Raw genomic sequence first — 13,728 nt, 5'->3', positions numbered from 1 at the left:
TGTAAAGAAGTTGATATTTTCAATAAATTATTCACAGTAATAATGATTTATGGCAAGTGATTCGTTAATAACAATTACACGCATTCTTTTGTGCGCATTATTGACAGTTATTATTGTTAAGTAACAAGATATAGAAAAATTTGTAACAGTTTAACTTAAGAATAATTTCTCTAGTTAGAGAGAATCGATCCTTTTTTCATTGATTAATAATCAATTATATTTTTAGTGATAGTGCTGAAATATTTAATAGCTTGAATTGTATGCAGTTGGTTTAAATTTGCCGCTGTTTCTAGTCTTCGTAGCCATATTTGCCTTGTCGAATTGCGCGCGACGTCATTGCGCATCATACCGTTCACGGACGCGTTGGGAGTCAGACGAACGGATTTGCCGTCCTGTTAATCGCATTTAATCCTGTTTTTAGTGATTCCTGGCCTCTCACAAAAGTACGTGTCTTTAATTTGTACATAGTAGTACGCATTTAATACAATATTTACATTCATTTCGATCATTTTAGTGATTAATACTTGTTTGAAAAATGTTTATTTCTCGCTTTTCGATTCTACATGTATACGACCATACAAGTTTCCCTCTTTTTGCAAAACTCAATAGAAATTGTAGACTCATGGCATACTTTATAGACTACTGTTCAATTTTCGTAGCTTCTAAAGCCAGACATGGGTAGTATTTTATGAATTTTACTGATATTCATTGTTATTCGCGTTATACTCAACAGGTGGGCGGTAAAAGATCCTGAGCCTTCGAGTTTCAATACTCTCGAAATTCGAGCGAGCGATATTCCTTCGATTCTCGAAGTTGCGTACACAGTCACTTCGTACGGAATGACGCTATAGAGCAAAGTTCATCACAAAGGTAAATTTTTACTGTTTTCGCGCTTAGTTTAGCCCTTAAACTAACCCTCGATCTAGCCACAAAAACTGGAGAAGCAATGCGTCTTTCTATCCCATTTTTGGGGTTTTAAAATCGTATTACCATTTTTTGGCACGCTCAACGTTAGCGGCTGAGCTTGAAATAAGAGCTCAGCGCTACGAGTAGTAAGAATTAAAATTATTATACCGACAGGAAATTGCATACAGGGTGTTCTGATAAGTTATTAACAAATTGATAAAGCATTTGTAGGAAGAAAAATGCTTGACTAAGTTCATATAAAATCTAAAATTTCAATTTTTTTAATTACTACAATTTGCTAATTAGCTTGAGTTACTTTAGAAATTAATTACAGATATGAATTCATACGAACTTTCTTCGAAAAATTATTTCTTTACATTTGTAACCAAAAAATTCTAATCCATCGCATTATACAGTTAAATTAACAGTGTGTGCTACACAAGAAAGCTGGTTATAAAGCGCTCGAAAAGCACTGGTTTTTCAAAAAGTCGGTATTTCAGTATATGAGACACGTAACTTCATAAGCTGTTTAGTCTATTTTTTATACTCATTTGCGGTTTTGTTCTTGGTCGTGTATGGTCATTTGTAGTAATGTTTTTTACCCGTGTCAAATAAAGTTTCCAATATTCTGGTTTGTATTGCCATCTGACGGTAGATAGTTGGTACTATGCTACTTTATCTCATTTCTCAGTGACGTGAATTCCTTGATTAGCGATCACTGTCTATGTAGTTACCGTTTTGGCCAACATATTTGTCATTATAAGTAGCAAACTATTATAAGTAGCTATCGCATGTTGCAGGTTTGCTGTAGAAATGCAAGTGTCCCGTGCAAGGTGGCAGTGTCTGAAAGTTGTAGAGCGTCGATATGAATTGAAACCAAAGCGAAGAAGGAAGGATACGTTTGGTGAGATTATTAATAAATAATTTGTTTAAATATTCATAGTTTTATAAGGGAATTCTATAGAGGTATGGTAAGTGAACAACGTTCAGTTTATACAGTTGAAACAAGGGAACAGTCTAGCATAAGAGCATTCTTATACAGAAGACAAAGTACGCGAAAGTGATTTCAAGTTATAATAGGAATAGGTATCAATTTGGACCCCTTTTCTGAAAAGTTATAAGTTCGACACAAAAAACAGTTTATTGCATCTTTTGAGCGCTATTTAGTCAAGGACTTGACCTATACTTAGGGTAATGGAGAGTAACCTTGACGTTGAAATGCGTGCGCATCGGTAGTCTATTTTCAACGAGTTCAGTTGCACGTACAGTGGAATTCTATAGGGCTCTGTTGTAAGTTTTATTATAAAGATTACTTGTATAGCTCGTGACTCTTGCACACGCAGATCAAGCGTAAATCCTAGCTAAGGGAGGGTCGAGCTAATAAAAATGTAAATGATAATAGGACGGTATACTCCATGCATAATATCGACAACGGTGTCCCATAACGTGTAATGTAAATGCAGGGTTGTGTCGATGGGGTATGAGGGCTATTCCTATGAAAGAATCTAACACTGATTTTTTTTAAGTTAGATGCGAGTATATAGTAGGTACTGAAATCTTAATCTTGAAAAGCACAATCCATAAAAGTGCTTCAGAGTTATTTATACGAAGTGGTTGTTATTACAATACTCGAAAGATTAATGTTATTAAAATAAAAGTAATTCGGTCGATTATTGTGTCTCAGCCCGAAAAGCCTAGGATCTGAAGGTCTCCAGATAATCCGTGAGATGATTTGATCTGGATGCGCGGCGTCGGGACGCAAGGTTACAGCGGTCGTCGGGTCAGCAACACCACGGCCGTCCTCCCTCGTCTCCTCTTCTCTTCTGACCCATCTCTTCCCTCCCTACGCGTTCACCCTCCCGTCCTCCCTAGCCCTCCTCCTCACCTAGCCAGTCCTTCCCTCCCATGTCTTTCTCTCCTTTATTTATCCTCTCGCCCATCGTTGGTCGTGCCATGATGCGCCATTTTCTACAGATCCATCGAGATTCTTATTAACAGTTATTACGCGAGGGAGGTTCTTTCTTTTACGGAGGGATCTTTATTCTTTCGGGATAATACGTCTCCATCCCCCCTCGGCCATTTAAATGGCCAAAAAGCTTTTGAATGACTGGTATCATTAGCGATTACGCTGTGTCTAGATGACGTTCCCGATATATTAATTGACCAGGGGCGATTCAGAACGCATGAAAGAAGTAGCCATTAAGCCAAATATTTTCTCTTCGTTTGCATTCGGTTTCTATTGGGGAGAGGGTGTTGAATTATGGCACGTATTATTATAGTACAACATCATATTAGTGTCATTAATTTCACAGCAAGTGCTTCTATGCATTGTCGACTTATCTATTTAGTAATTCTACTTTAAACCCAAATAGGTTTGTACATAGCTTTAAAAGAGTCTTGTTTTTCTAGTGAAACAAAATAGGGGCTAATTGAAATGATTTAGTTGTTATGCAATTCAGCATTTTTATCTGACCTTGAGGTTGATTTTAATTTTCAGCAACTCTCGTTAGCTCGATTGCTATTACTTCGCCAGTACATTTAACCCTCTGATTATTATCCAATGCGGTAGTCGAGCTGCTTCCAAACAACATGGTGGAGGGGGTGTCTGGGTCACCCCCTTTCATGTTTGTCTGGTTGGCTGGCTACCTTGCTGGGGTTCGCAACCCCAGCTTTCGGTCGGTGTACAGCTTGTGACATCGAAGTACATCGATTGTTTACATGCATCACACGTGTATTAATCGGACTATTGCTTAAACAATTGTAACGACTAATTACGACCACAGATGCACATTGATTATAGTAGATAGAATAGAATATCTATGAAAGCGTTTGAAGATCATATCCGAACTTGGAATATCTTTCGTCTGCTTTCTTTTCGTACAATACCGTGAGGTACTGTTTCGTTAGTTACTGCTAATATAGGAGAGTAGTTAATAAAGTCGTTCGTTGCAAGTGATAGATAAAAAAGAAGTTCACTGGTCTCTCGATTACGGTACCGTGACTGGAGTTTCAGTTTTACTATTATTCGCGCACCGTGACGCGATAAACGAAAGGGAAAACCGTAGAAAATTGATCACTTTCGAGGCAATTGAAACGATCATCCCGAGTTGGCGCGTGCTCACTCTCTAACACGAACACCCATTCATTTTAATTAACTGGAGAAAGTGTAAAGGCTAATTGCGAAATGTTATGCAGCGGAGACGTTTTGTGGCGCTTCCAGCGTTTCGACAGATGATTACTTGTTTGTAAGAGCTTCAGACAGTTTTTCTGATCGTTCTTCTTCAACGATTCTGATGTTACTTTTCCACGAGAGAAGGCCGTTTCTTTACGGTGCAAGAAAACACTTGCTTATCTTCTTTTTATTGTGCTTCTGTTACGAATGAATGCATCGTGTTACGCTTATCGTGTGTGGGCGGTGCAACGGATTATCAAACAGACAGGGTTTTGCACCCTGTGCCATTGACGGTAGGGGTAGGATTTTAGAGGCAGCTACGCTCATGGTGGAGGGAGAGTCGTCTGCTGGAGGGGGTGTCTGGGGCAATCCCCACCAGTATGGGGTTCCCAAACTCGAACGCATTTCCCGGGGTCGCAAATCTCTCGCTCGTTCGTGCGTCCCGGCCAACAATGTTGAAACTTCGCGACCAATGGCACAGTTTCGTCGAAACTTGCTGCCTCGGATACAAATTAACTTACGGGAGTTTGAAAAAATTTTAGTCGACATAAGTAGCTTAGATACGATACTTACGAATTTAGAAAAAATATTAAGCAATAGCACGTTGATAAAATTTATTATATTCGAAAGAATTGCGTTCCTTTGTTATAAGTTTACAGAGTCTGTAAGTGTGGGCGATAAACGCGCGATACTGTGTATCGAACTCGGCTGGATTCCAAGTTTCAGAAGAGTCCGGATGTCCTCGTGAACGCATAGCGGTTGATACTTGGAATTCGTTGACATTGATCCAACAAATTCGTCGTATAGCTATCGGTGAGTCACCGTGGCTCAGTGCCCTTCAACCAGCTCCGTTTGCTTCCTAAACTGGATGACTCTAGTGCAACGAACATTCACTTGGCTTTCACGCAATTTCATTCTCGCGAACTTCTCCTTTTTTCAATACTCGAGAGGTATTTTTCAGACTCGAAAATTTATGAAGCAGTCTTTCCACAGGGACATCGACTTTTCTCTTGCAGGAATAATTTACATCTCTCCGTTGACATTGAAACGTCAAAGTTTCCTTTACTTTTACTCAATCTCGATTGGTTCCCCAGACACGTGATCCAAGTTCCCTGAAATTCGCGACAGAGAAATCATCTCAGATCAATGGCTGGGGAGTGGTAAAACTCGGCAAAAATCAGTCGGGGAGCATAGAAGTGGCACAATTGGTTCAGTGGGGCGGTGCCCCTGCGGCCTTGGCTCGGGACAGTGAACTCCGTGGCCATGCGAAACGCGGTGCCCCATGCACTTCTCAGCCCATTCCCCTGCTCCCCGATCCTCTTGCCCCTGGTTCGAACGCGCTGCACCCGTTTCGCACATACACAACGTCCATTCCCTATCGTTTTACTCGGAACTAGGCCCCGCGAGGCTGCAGCCAGACACGCGCGATGCCTGCGTGACGCGCCTGGCTGCGTGTGCATTCGCGCACACGCATGCGCCCTACCGAGCCCCGTGAGTTGGACGAGGACCTCGAGGAACAGCGGAGGGAATGAGGAAGAATCGATGAAAAGGCGAACGACGAGAGAAACAAGAGGATGGGGAACTTTCCGTGCAATTTTAGGGGGTTCGAATCCTGCGGAACGAATTCGGTGAATGTGGCTGCGAGGATGGCGTGGAGAATCGTGTAGTAAACTGAGGAGAAGAAGTTAACGAGAGGAAAGGAAGATTTTATGGAAAGGGGAAGCAGTGAAGGTAGAATGAGAGAAGCTGAAGGAAAGGAGGAAGGTGTTAATGAGAAAGTAGAATGGATCGGAGCTGAAGGAAGCTGGGCTGTCAGAAAGTCAGTTTTCGAAAATTCGATGCCAAGTTCTACTTTTGTAAAATTCTTGTCGTAGGAATTCGAAGCGCCCGTTGAAGGGACAAGCGAGAAGACGCGCGAAGAAGTGAGTGCATGAGTTAGCGAATTAAACACACGGAGAACGTTCACCCCGCTCGGTGCGTCGGCCCTTCGCAGCGTTTCTCAAATCTATACGATATCCTGTGCTTATGAGGAGAATAATCGTTAATCGTAAACCTTTTAGGAGAATAATCGAAGGGCCACGGAAATAGCGAGAAGTTAGGCTTGACTTTCATTAAGAACGCTTGTTCCAATATATTCAAAAGCGAAGGATGATCGAGCCAAGAGTAATATGACAAACGTCCGTCGGCTCACGAGGCTCCTCAGGAGTTCTTGCCGAAATGTTTACGCCGAATCGTTCACGTACGCCATCGCTGAAGGGTCTGGCATAGCATCACGATCGTCTTTTTGCCATTTCACCGAAGTCGCCGAGAATTCGAAAGTCGAAGGACATTCATGGGGGGACAGGAACGTGCGAAAGCATTCTCTTTAAAATTGAAGCCTTGGTTAGCCATACATATCCATTAAACATAGATTAAATTAGGGAACCATTATAGCCAGGACTCTGTCACCTGGATCCAGGTATTACCTGAACTGCATCTGTGATAGTATCTATCAACTCTGAAGCAGTCTCATCTCTTATAATATCTTGTTCTCTATTAAGACCCTATTCTATCAGCGAAAGCTCAATAAATCAGTCCATCTGATCGTTTTCATAGACAAAGCTCCGAAGCAATAAGTTATTCGTATCGCATAATCGAATCTGGTCGATGCTCGCGCGTCCGGCAGGCTGCGGTAGGCGCAGCTGTTCGTGCTGCATTGGCCATTGCACTCGGCGCTTCTCTCGAAGGCGGTCTCCCAGGTTGATGCACGCGGAATGCAAGCCGAAGTCGGCCGAGGATGCACGAGCCCTGTCTCGGGGCGCGTCGCGCGCGCTCGCAGCTGCAACGGTCATTGGGTTCGATGCACTCGCGCTTCTGCATGCACGATTCTGCACGAATGACTCAGCCGACCCCAGCGCACGAGGGATACGACCTTGACCCGGCTGCACGTAGGTGCATCGCACCTTCGTGCCACCCGCTTGGCCGAAACGTTCGCTCGTAAAAATGCCAACAACTTGGGACCTCGCCTGGCTCCTCAAATTAATCTCTCAAATTTCATTTTCCTCTTCTGGAGACTTTCATTTGCTCTGAGGTTTTACAAGACTGATGGGACATATCGTGGTACACGTTTATTTACTATATTTCGAGAGATTATGTTTATTTAATGATCGTCGCGGTTGTGGATGAATATCTGTGCCAATGACCTGGAAGCATGCAATTTTATTTTTTTCTTTTCGAAAAATATAATCATCCTCTTACGTAATTGGATTGATGATTACGATGGATTATGATGGAAGTTTCTTTTGAACAGTGTTACTTAATGATTGTTCTTAGAGATCGTCCAGTTCGTTCCGAAATTTGTCTACTTTTCAACTTTTCCGATACGCTTGTGCAATCAAGATGAAGAAGACTTACATAAACTTTTTTCAAACTACTTTCCTTTCGCCTACTTTCGAAATACGCAAGAAAAGTACCTGCAAATTTCTAATTGTCTAAGTGAAAGCGCATTCGTTTTATAACTAAGTTATTCTTGCAAATTCTCCATAGAATCGGATCTCGATAACTCGCTTAACAGATTATTCGTTTCAATTAATATCTTCATATCTTTTTCTCCACTGACGGTCTTACGTAATCCAATTTCATCGAACAAGCTGGCCAGGTTTTCCTCGAACTTTCCTCCTAGTATCATCATTTTCTACGAATCGACACAAGAAACTTTCCACGCCCGACATCGTTCCTCTCGTTAAGCCCTGATATTCACGTTCCAATGAAAATAACGAGCTGTTGCGTCACGCGACTCGGTAAAATAAAACATTAGAGATCACCAATGTCCTGTCAGGGTCAAAGGACAGTATCCCGCGTGACTGTGGTTAATTCACTGCATATGCATAGCTCCGAGCGTGTTATCTTCGAGTTCAACGTCTGCGGGATGGTAGCGAGACAAAGGCTAAAAGGCCCTACCTCTGAGGAGGTATCTTTATAGAACACGGTGTCATCGACATGCGACAGGGTGCATCCATTGTAAAGGTCAACACGACTATTGTGAATAACCTCTTGGTGTTACACAGCCTATCGAGAGGGAACATTCAATTCTATGAGGATTCCTGAGAAATATCCTTGGACACGTAGAGACAAGGGTCTTTGTTCTTGAGTCCCATGTGGTCAAAGATTCTACAGTTCTCTTATTGATAAATTGAGTCTTCCAAGAGATACCTTCCCTTTTGGCACTTTCCTTGGAGCGAGAATGTCTTTCTTCAACTTCGGCGACTTCCTCCAAGAAGCCCAAGTTTCCCTCACTTCTTTTCTAGTACTTTGTAATTTCTTCTCAGTAACTCTTTCTTGACTCTGTGTTTCTGAATTCTGATTAACTGAAGTCTCCAGTGAAAGCTTCATTATGGCCAATCGAAGCAGTGGGTCGCTAACGCAAAGTTTCTATACGAGTAACGCTATTTTTGCTGCATAATCCCAAGACGGAAAGGCTGATCCAAGAAATCGCGTTTCTAATGCGAGTCTAGCCAATTCGAATGAAAGTCAGAGACTTTCTTCTAGAACGCCGCTGACCGGACCAGCGCAATTATTTAAATCGGTGCGACGATTCCGGTGCTCGCAGCAAGGTTACCGAGATGCATCGACGATCTGTCGTCCCTCTCCTTGCCTGTGGTACGGGCAACAGCCGCGGCTAAGTATTTATACATCAGCGAAGGGATGTATTTCGGTCCGCGGGCGCTGACGCTACCACGCGGTGGCGACGTCCCGCGCGCTTCTAACCTTGAACTGATCAGCGTACGCAGCCACCACCCGAACTGCCATGTCCTGAGCTATTCCTGGACAGTCACCCTAGAGGACAACGCGCAACCGGCGAAAACTTGCTGTACTTTCGCCTAGATCTAGCGGTGCGAGGATTCCACCCATGCCGCATCGAACTTTCATCTCGCGCCTAGTTTTTTAGCTGAAAGCTAAGGAAATCGCTCGACCAAGGGTGTCTCTAATACCCATGTGGAAGTTTCGAGAAATAGGAAATTTTAGACGTGTTTGGATCTCTGTTTATTAATCAGTTAGGTACAGAAGAAGTTGTCAAAGCTGTCCCTTGATCCTCTAAGGAGCTGCCTTGGTCTTTTTGACAGTAGATTAGGTAGCTTCATGGTGGGACTAGAGGTAGACTACAGATGTTCCCTTTGCGATTAATTAGTACAGTACATCTGAGGGATAGTATCGTACACTGCAGACAGTAATAATCTCTTTCAATCTATCAAGAAAATCTGTTCGTCGGTATCGATTCCAAGAGAAGTGGGGTGACAAGGCTAAGCGTTTCTGACGTCGAGTGTCGTCAGACAGAGAACAAAGATCCTCGGCAGAAAGTCAAATTGTATCTAGCGAGCAAGGTCGTGTACCCGTGAATGTGTCTGCTGGTATTTACAGTCGTTCTCGCAGATATGCGTCTCTCTCGACATTGGTCGACCACGAAAGCGTAGAGATAAGTGATATTCCTTTATCTATTCTCTCAGCCTGAGTAACGGAAGTTTCATTATTTGTTGGACCTTTATTAAGGCTTGCGATACTTCTATCAGTAGTAGAACACCTAAGTATGGGTATTAGTTTCAGAAATAAATACGGGACATCTTTGTCATTAGAAACTAATAGCTTCGTGTAATATGTGTACCCCAACCCTTAGAATTTCTGTTCTTCAGAATTTTCCGTAGATCCTTTCCCCTAGCAGGACAGTCGTCGCTGAAAGGAACTGCGTCATTTTTGCATGTCATTGTCTCTTAGGGGTCGATAGGTCTTTACGGAGAGGTGAACTTGACTTTCTTAGTAGTGCAGCGCAGGTTGTCCACCACTGCGTCGTCATCGGCATCGACCTCGTCGCTGTCGGAAGGGTCGAGACAGAGGATATGAAAGTCTGAGGGCGAAGTGGCGAGGGTGGCCAGGCCAGGGTGAGGGAAAGTGCAATGTCTGTCTGGTCGGTTCCCTTGCTTGTCGCTGTCACGCGTATCGGTGTCCTCCAGGTTCTGTCGCTTGCTTGGGGGACAGAATGCATACACGAGGGAGGATGAGCGACGACGCAGACACGGATAGCGATAAACATAGTGCTCTTGAAAAATAGAACACTCGTTAGCGTGGAGGAGGGAAGGGCTGATTTCTCTTGCCCTTCTCGCCTTCTCGCCTTCGCCTCCGACGCAGGATTCGCCTCTGTTTTTAAACAGCGATTTAACGAGGATTCGGAACTAATGTTAAGCTACGTTAAAAATAATTAAAACGTACTTAACGTATGGGCGAAAGAGATGCATTGCGTTTACTTTGAAGAATAGAATTTTGCGTAACTGGTCTGAGATACTTGTAACTTTTCATTTAATCATTCTAGATGTAACTGCAATTGCGTGTTCGGGTTCTTTCGCATAATATTCGCAAGGATCATCGCCTAGCGCCAAGTCGGAAGGCAATTTGTTATGGTGAACGTGGAGAGGCGTTCGAGTCGAGTTTGGAACGGGGGCATTGGTGCCATTCTGGCTGCTGCAGCGTCGTGCCGCAGCATCTAGGAGAGCAAGAAGACGCCGGCATATCATCTTGGCACAGTTTCAACAGAGTTGAACGCACCGTCTAATTTTATGCACACCCTCTGTGCACTGTTTTTCTCTAGGTCTAGTGCAAATATCGCGTTCTCCTGTTGGGCACGTTCTCTGAACTCTATTTTCGCGTTTCTCGAGGGCTCTAGAATTTACTAGGTTCTTCATCCTATGCAATTCAGAGCGGCTACGGGGATTTTCAAAATTTCTTCAATGAATTGCACCATTTGTCGTATTTGTATTCGCTGCATAATGATGATCGCGACAACGGGCGCATTCGAGGAATTGCAAAAGGATGCAAATGACTGGGCCAAAGGGGTGAAGTCGTGAAGAGGGTGAGCAAGACGCACGCGCATTGTTGAAACGTGTTCTTGCACGGGTTCGAGTCGCGACTACGTAACGCAAGCGTCAGACAGGGGCGAGAGGGAGGAGGGATTAGTGTTCGTCTGATGTGAAGAGGCACGAGAGAGGAGGCTCTTCCTTTTGAATGTCAATGTCTTTGTCTCTTGGGCACGCCATTGCATCCCGCGGAACAGTTCCCACTGGCGTAGCTCAGGGCTCGAATCTCCCTTCCATTACGACGTCCATCTTGTGGCTTTTAAACGGTCTGCTTTTTCAGACGAACTTCAAAAGCGCTCCCATTCGATCCCACGAATTTTTGCGCTACTCTCACCCTTAGTACCCCTTACCTAATCTCTTCAATCTTAATTATTGATGGAGTATCTGTCTTCTTGTTTTTCATGATTATTTGTTTTTCAAATCCTTCTTCTTTGTTCGATAAAAGCACACAGAAGCAATAGATATAGTCGCTGGTTTATACTGCGAGGATCAGATACCATCTAAATTACAGAACAACTCGATGATCATCGATTTTCAGCACCTAAATAATCGAATATCGCGTTAGCACGCTGCCACCCTCGAAAGGGCAATAGAAACTGATCTCTGGCGTTGCATTCTACAGCCATCCCTCGACACAAATTTTCCTTAAGCCTTACCCGTAAACAAAGACCTAGCATAGGCTGATAATGGCAAACAGCCGATTAGAGCCATCGTTCTGTTTCGATCCAGTCTGTAATCGTATTCTTGGCCGCAGGGAAATCGGTTTTGGAGCCGCGCAGACTTTACAACCCTCTCCGAAAAGGGGGGGAAACTTCGTAAGGCTCTGTCTGGTGCAGAAAGGGGGTGGCGAAAGACCAACAGAAGTCGTTGAATTTGGTCGAGGGAAGGTGGAAAGGAAATCATCGAGACTGAGGGATGGTGAACTCTGTAAGCAGATAGACGAGACAGTACTATTTGATTTAAATTTGTAACATCATACATAATACTTTACCACAAGCTTTTCACGAGCTCCATATTTCCATCGCACAGTGCAGAAAATCCACGTGAAATCAGTTTCTCAACTCGCAAAAAACATCCCCCCATTTTGCAGTATGCAAGAGGTTAAATAGTAGTCCCCCTTGTCGGTTCCCCGTGGAATTCGAAGATCCTGATCCAAGGCTCGCAGCGCGGAAGCAAAAATAGGGTCCGCGACATTAGGTTCGAAATAAAAGTAAAACCAAACGGCGGGGGGATGGGTTGGAGAGGTAGAGACGCGAAGGATGGTAGCGCGAGGGAGAGAAAAGGCATCGTCTGGCTTCGGGGCTGCTCTGGAAGGAGGTTGTAGGCTAGAGAAAGGTAGGAGGTTGAGGTCGTCGGCGCTCGCGGGAACGAGGCATTGACCTCCAGTGAGTTAGGATGTCTGCCGGTATTGATTCGGCGGCGGTGCAGCGGACTCGGGGGCGGCGAAACAGGAATACGGGAGTACAGGGATGTCGGAGAGGGTTGGCGGCCTGTGACGCCTGGAGGGACGACACCCCGTGGGTAGGGGGCTCGGTGGTGCGATAGAGAGAGGGCCAGCGAGACAGCGTGGGGCTGCACGACGAGGGGCAAGAGAGAGGGTGCAACGTACTGGGGCAAACTTTCCTCTCGCTCGCGGCCCTCTCCCTGCTCGCAAAAGCAAAAAGAGGAACGAGCTCGCAGACAGGGCGGTTGCCAACCTGAAAAACCTATTAAAAAATCCCACAGAGCCGGAGCCAGTTCTAGCTGAGACGATAGAAGGAGGATGAAAGTTCTTCGGTGTTGCGCTTTTTTGACTTCCCTCTCCCTTGGATGGACTTGCCGGTTGGAGAACCTTCTGACCTCGAGGGTTCTCGTTTATAGAGCGCCGCTCAAGGTTGAGATCAATTCTATTCCCTGTTTCGATTTTCAGTTCATGGAGTAACTGGATTTTAGGCAATTTTTTGCTATATAGCGGTGAGGAAGAAAAAGATGGGGACATTACTTTTTCTTTCCTTGTTACGCAATTTAGAATGTAGATTAGTTTTGCCAAGAATTTCATGGAGACCTTCATTGATTCTTCGGATGACCCTATGCACTTGGAACCTTGCTTCACTGTGGTGGGACAAGCTAACAAAAGGAGCCGATCACGGTACCTGCATTAGCGGATCTCGTTACAGAAACCGTAGCCGATCTGGCACAGTGAAAGAGTGGTGATGGTGGTGGTGCAGCGAGGCAAGCTCGCTGGGTCGTCCGGACACGGGGGCTGAATTTCTGCAGACAGGATGGCGGCACTGGGGCGAACTTTCGCTCTCTCGCTAACACACTAAGCCACTGCCACGCCCCGTGACGCTGCTGCAACCAGGTGTGACTTTGCTGTATAGACCGTAGTCCTCCTTTTAAATGCCTGGCCACGCGATTGTCGAGGCATTTAATTCCACGACCATCATGTCGTAACTGTCTGGGAACTGCGTTCAGGTCGCTTAAATAATGGACCGCGCACATGGACATGATTTCCGTTCAGGTATCTCTTGTCACGTGTATCTTAGGCGCAACAGGAGGTTAATTAGGTGGACCATCGAATATGGAAATGAAATCATGACACTAACTAGATGGAACTTAGAATTGCATAGAATAGTGCAATTGCATGTGAGAAAAATTTTGCATTAAAATGTAGTCTACCTTTGTGAAAAATCGTGCCCACGACTTTCTGCTCTTCTAGCCTATCTCTTTCGACCCTTTCTAGCTAAAATATGCTACCTTGCCCTCCTGCCCTCCTCGATAAACGTTTTC

This window comes from Calliopsis andreniformis, chromosome 10 (assembly GCF_051401765.1).
Source record: "Calliopsis andreniformis isolate RMS-2024a chromosome 10, iyCalAndr_principal, whole genome shotgun sequence".
NCBI lineage: Eukaryota > Metazoa > Arthropoda > Insecta > Hymenoptera > Andrenidae > Calliopsis > Calliopsis andreniformis.
Note: the sequence above shows the minus strand (reverse complement) of the source record.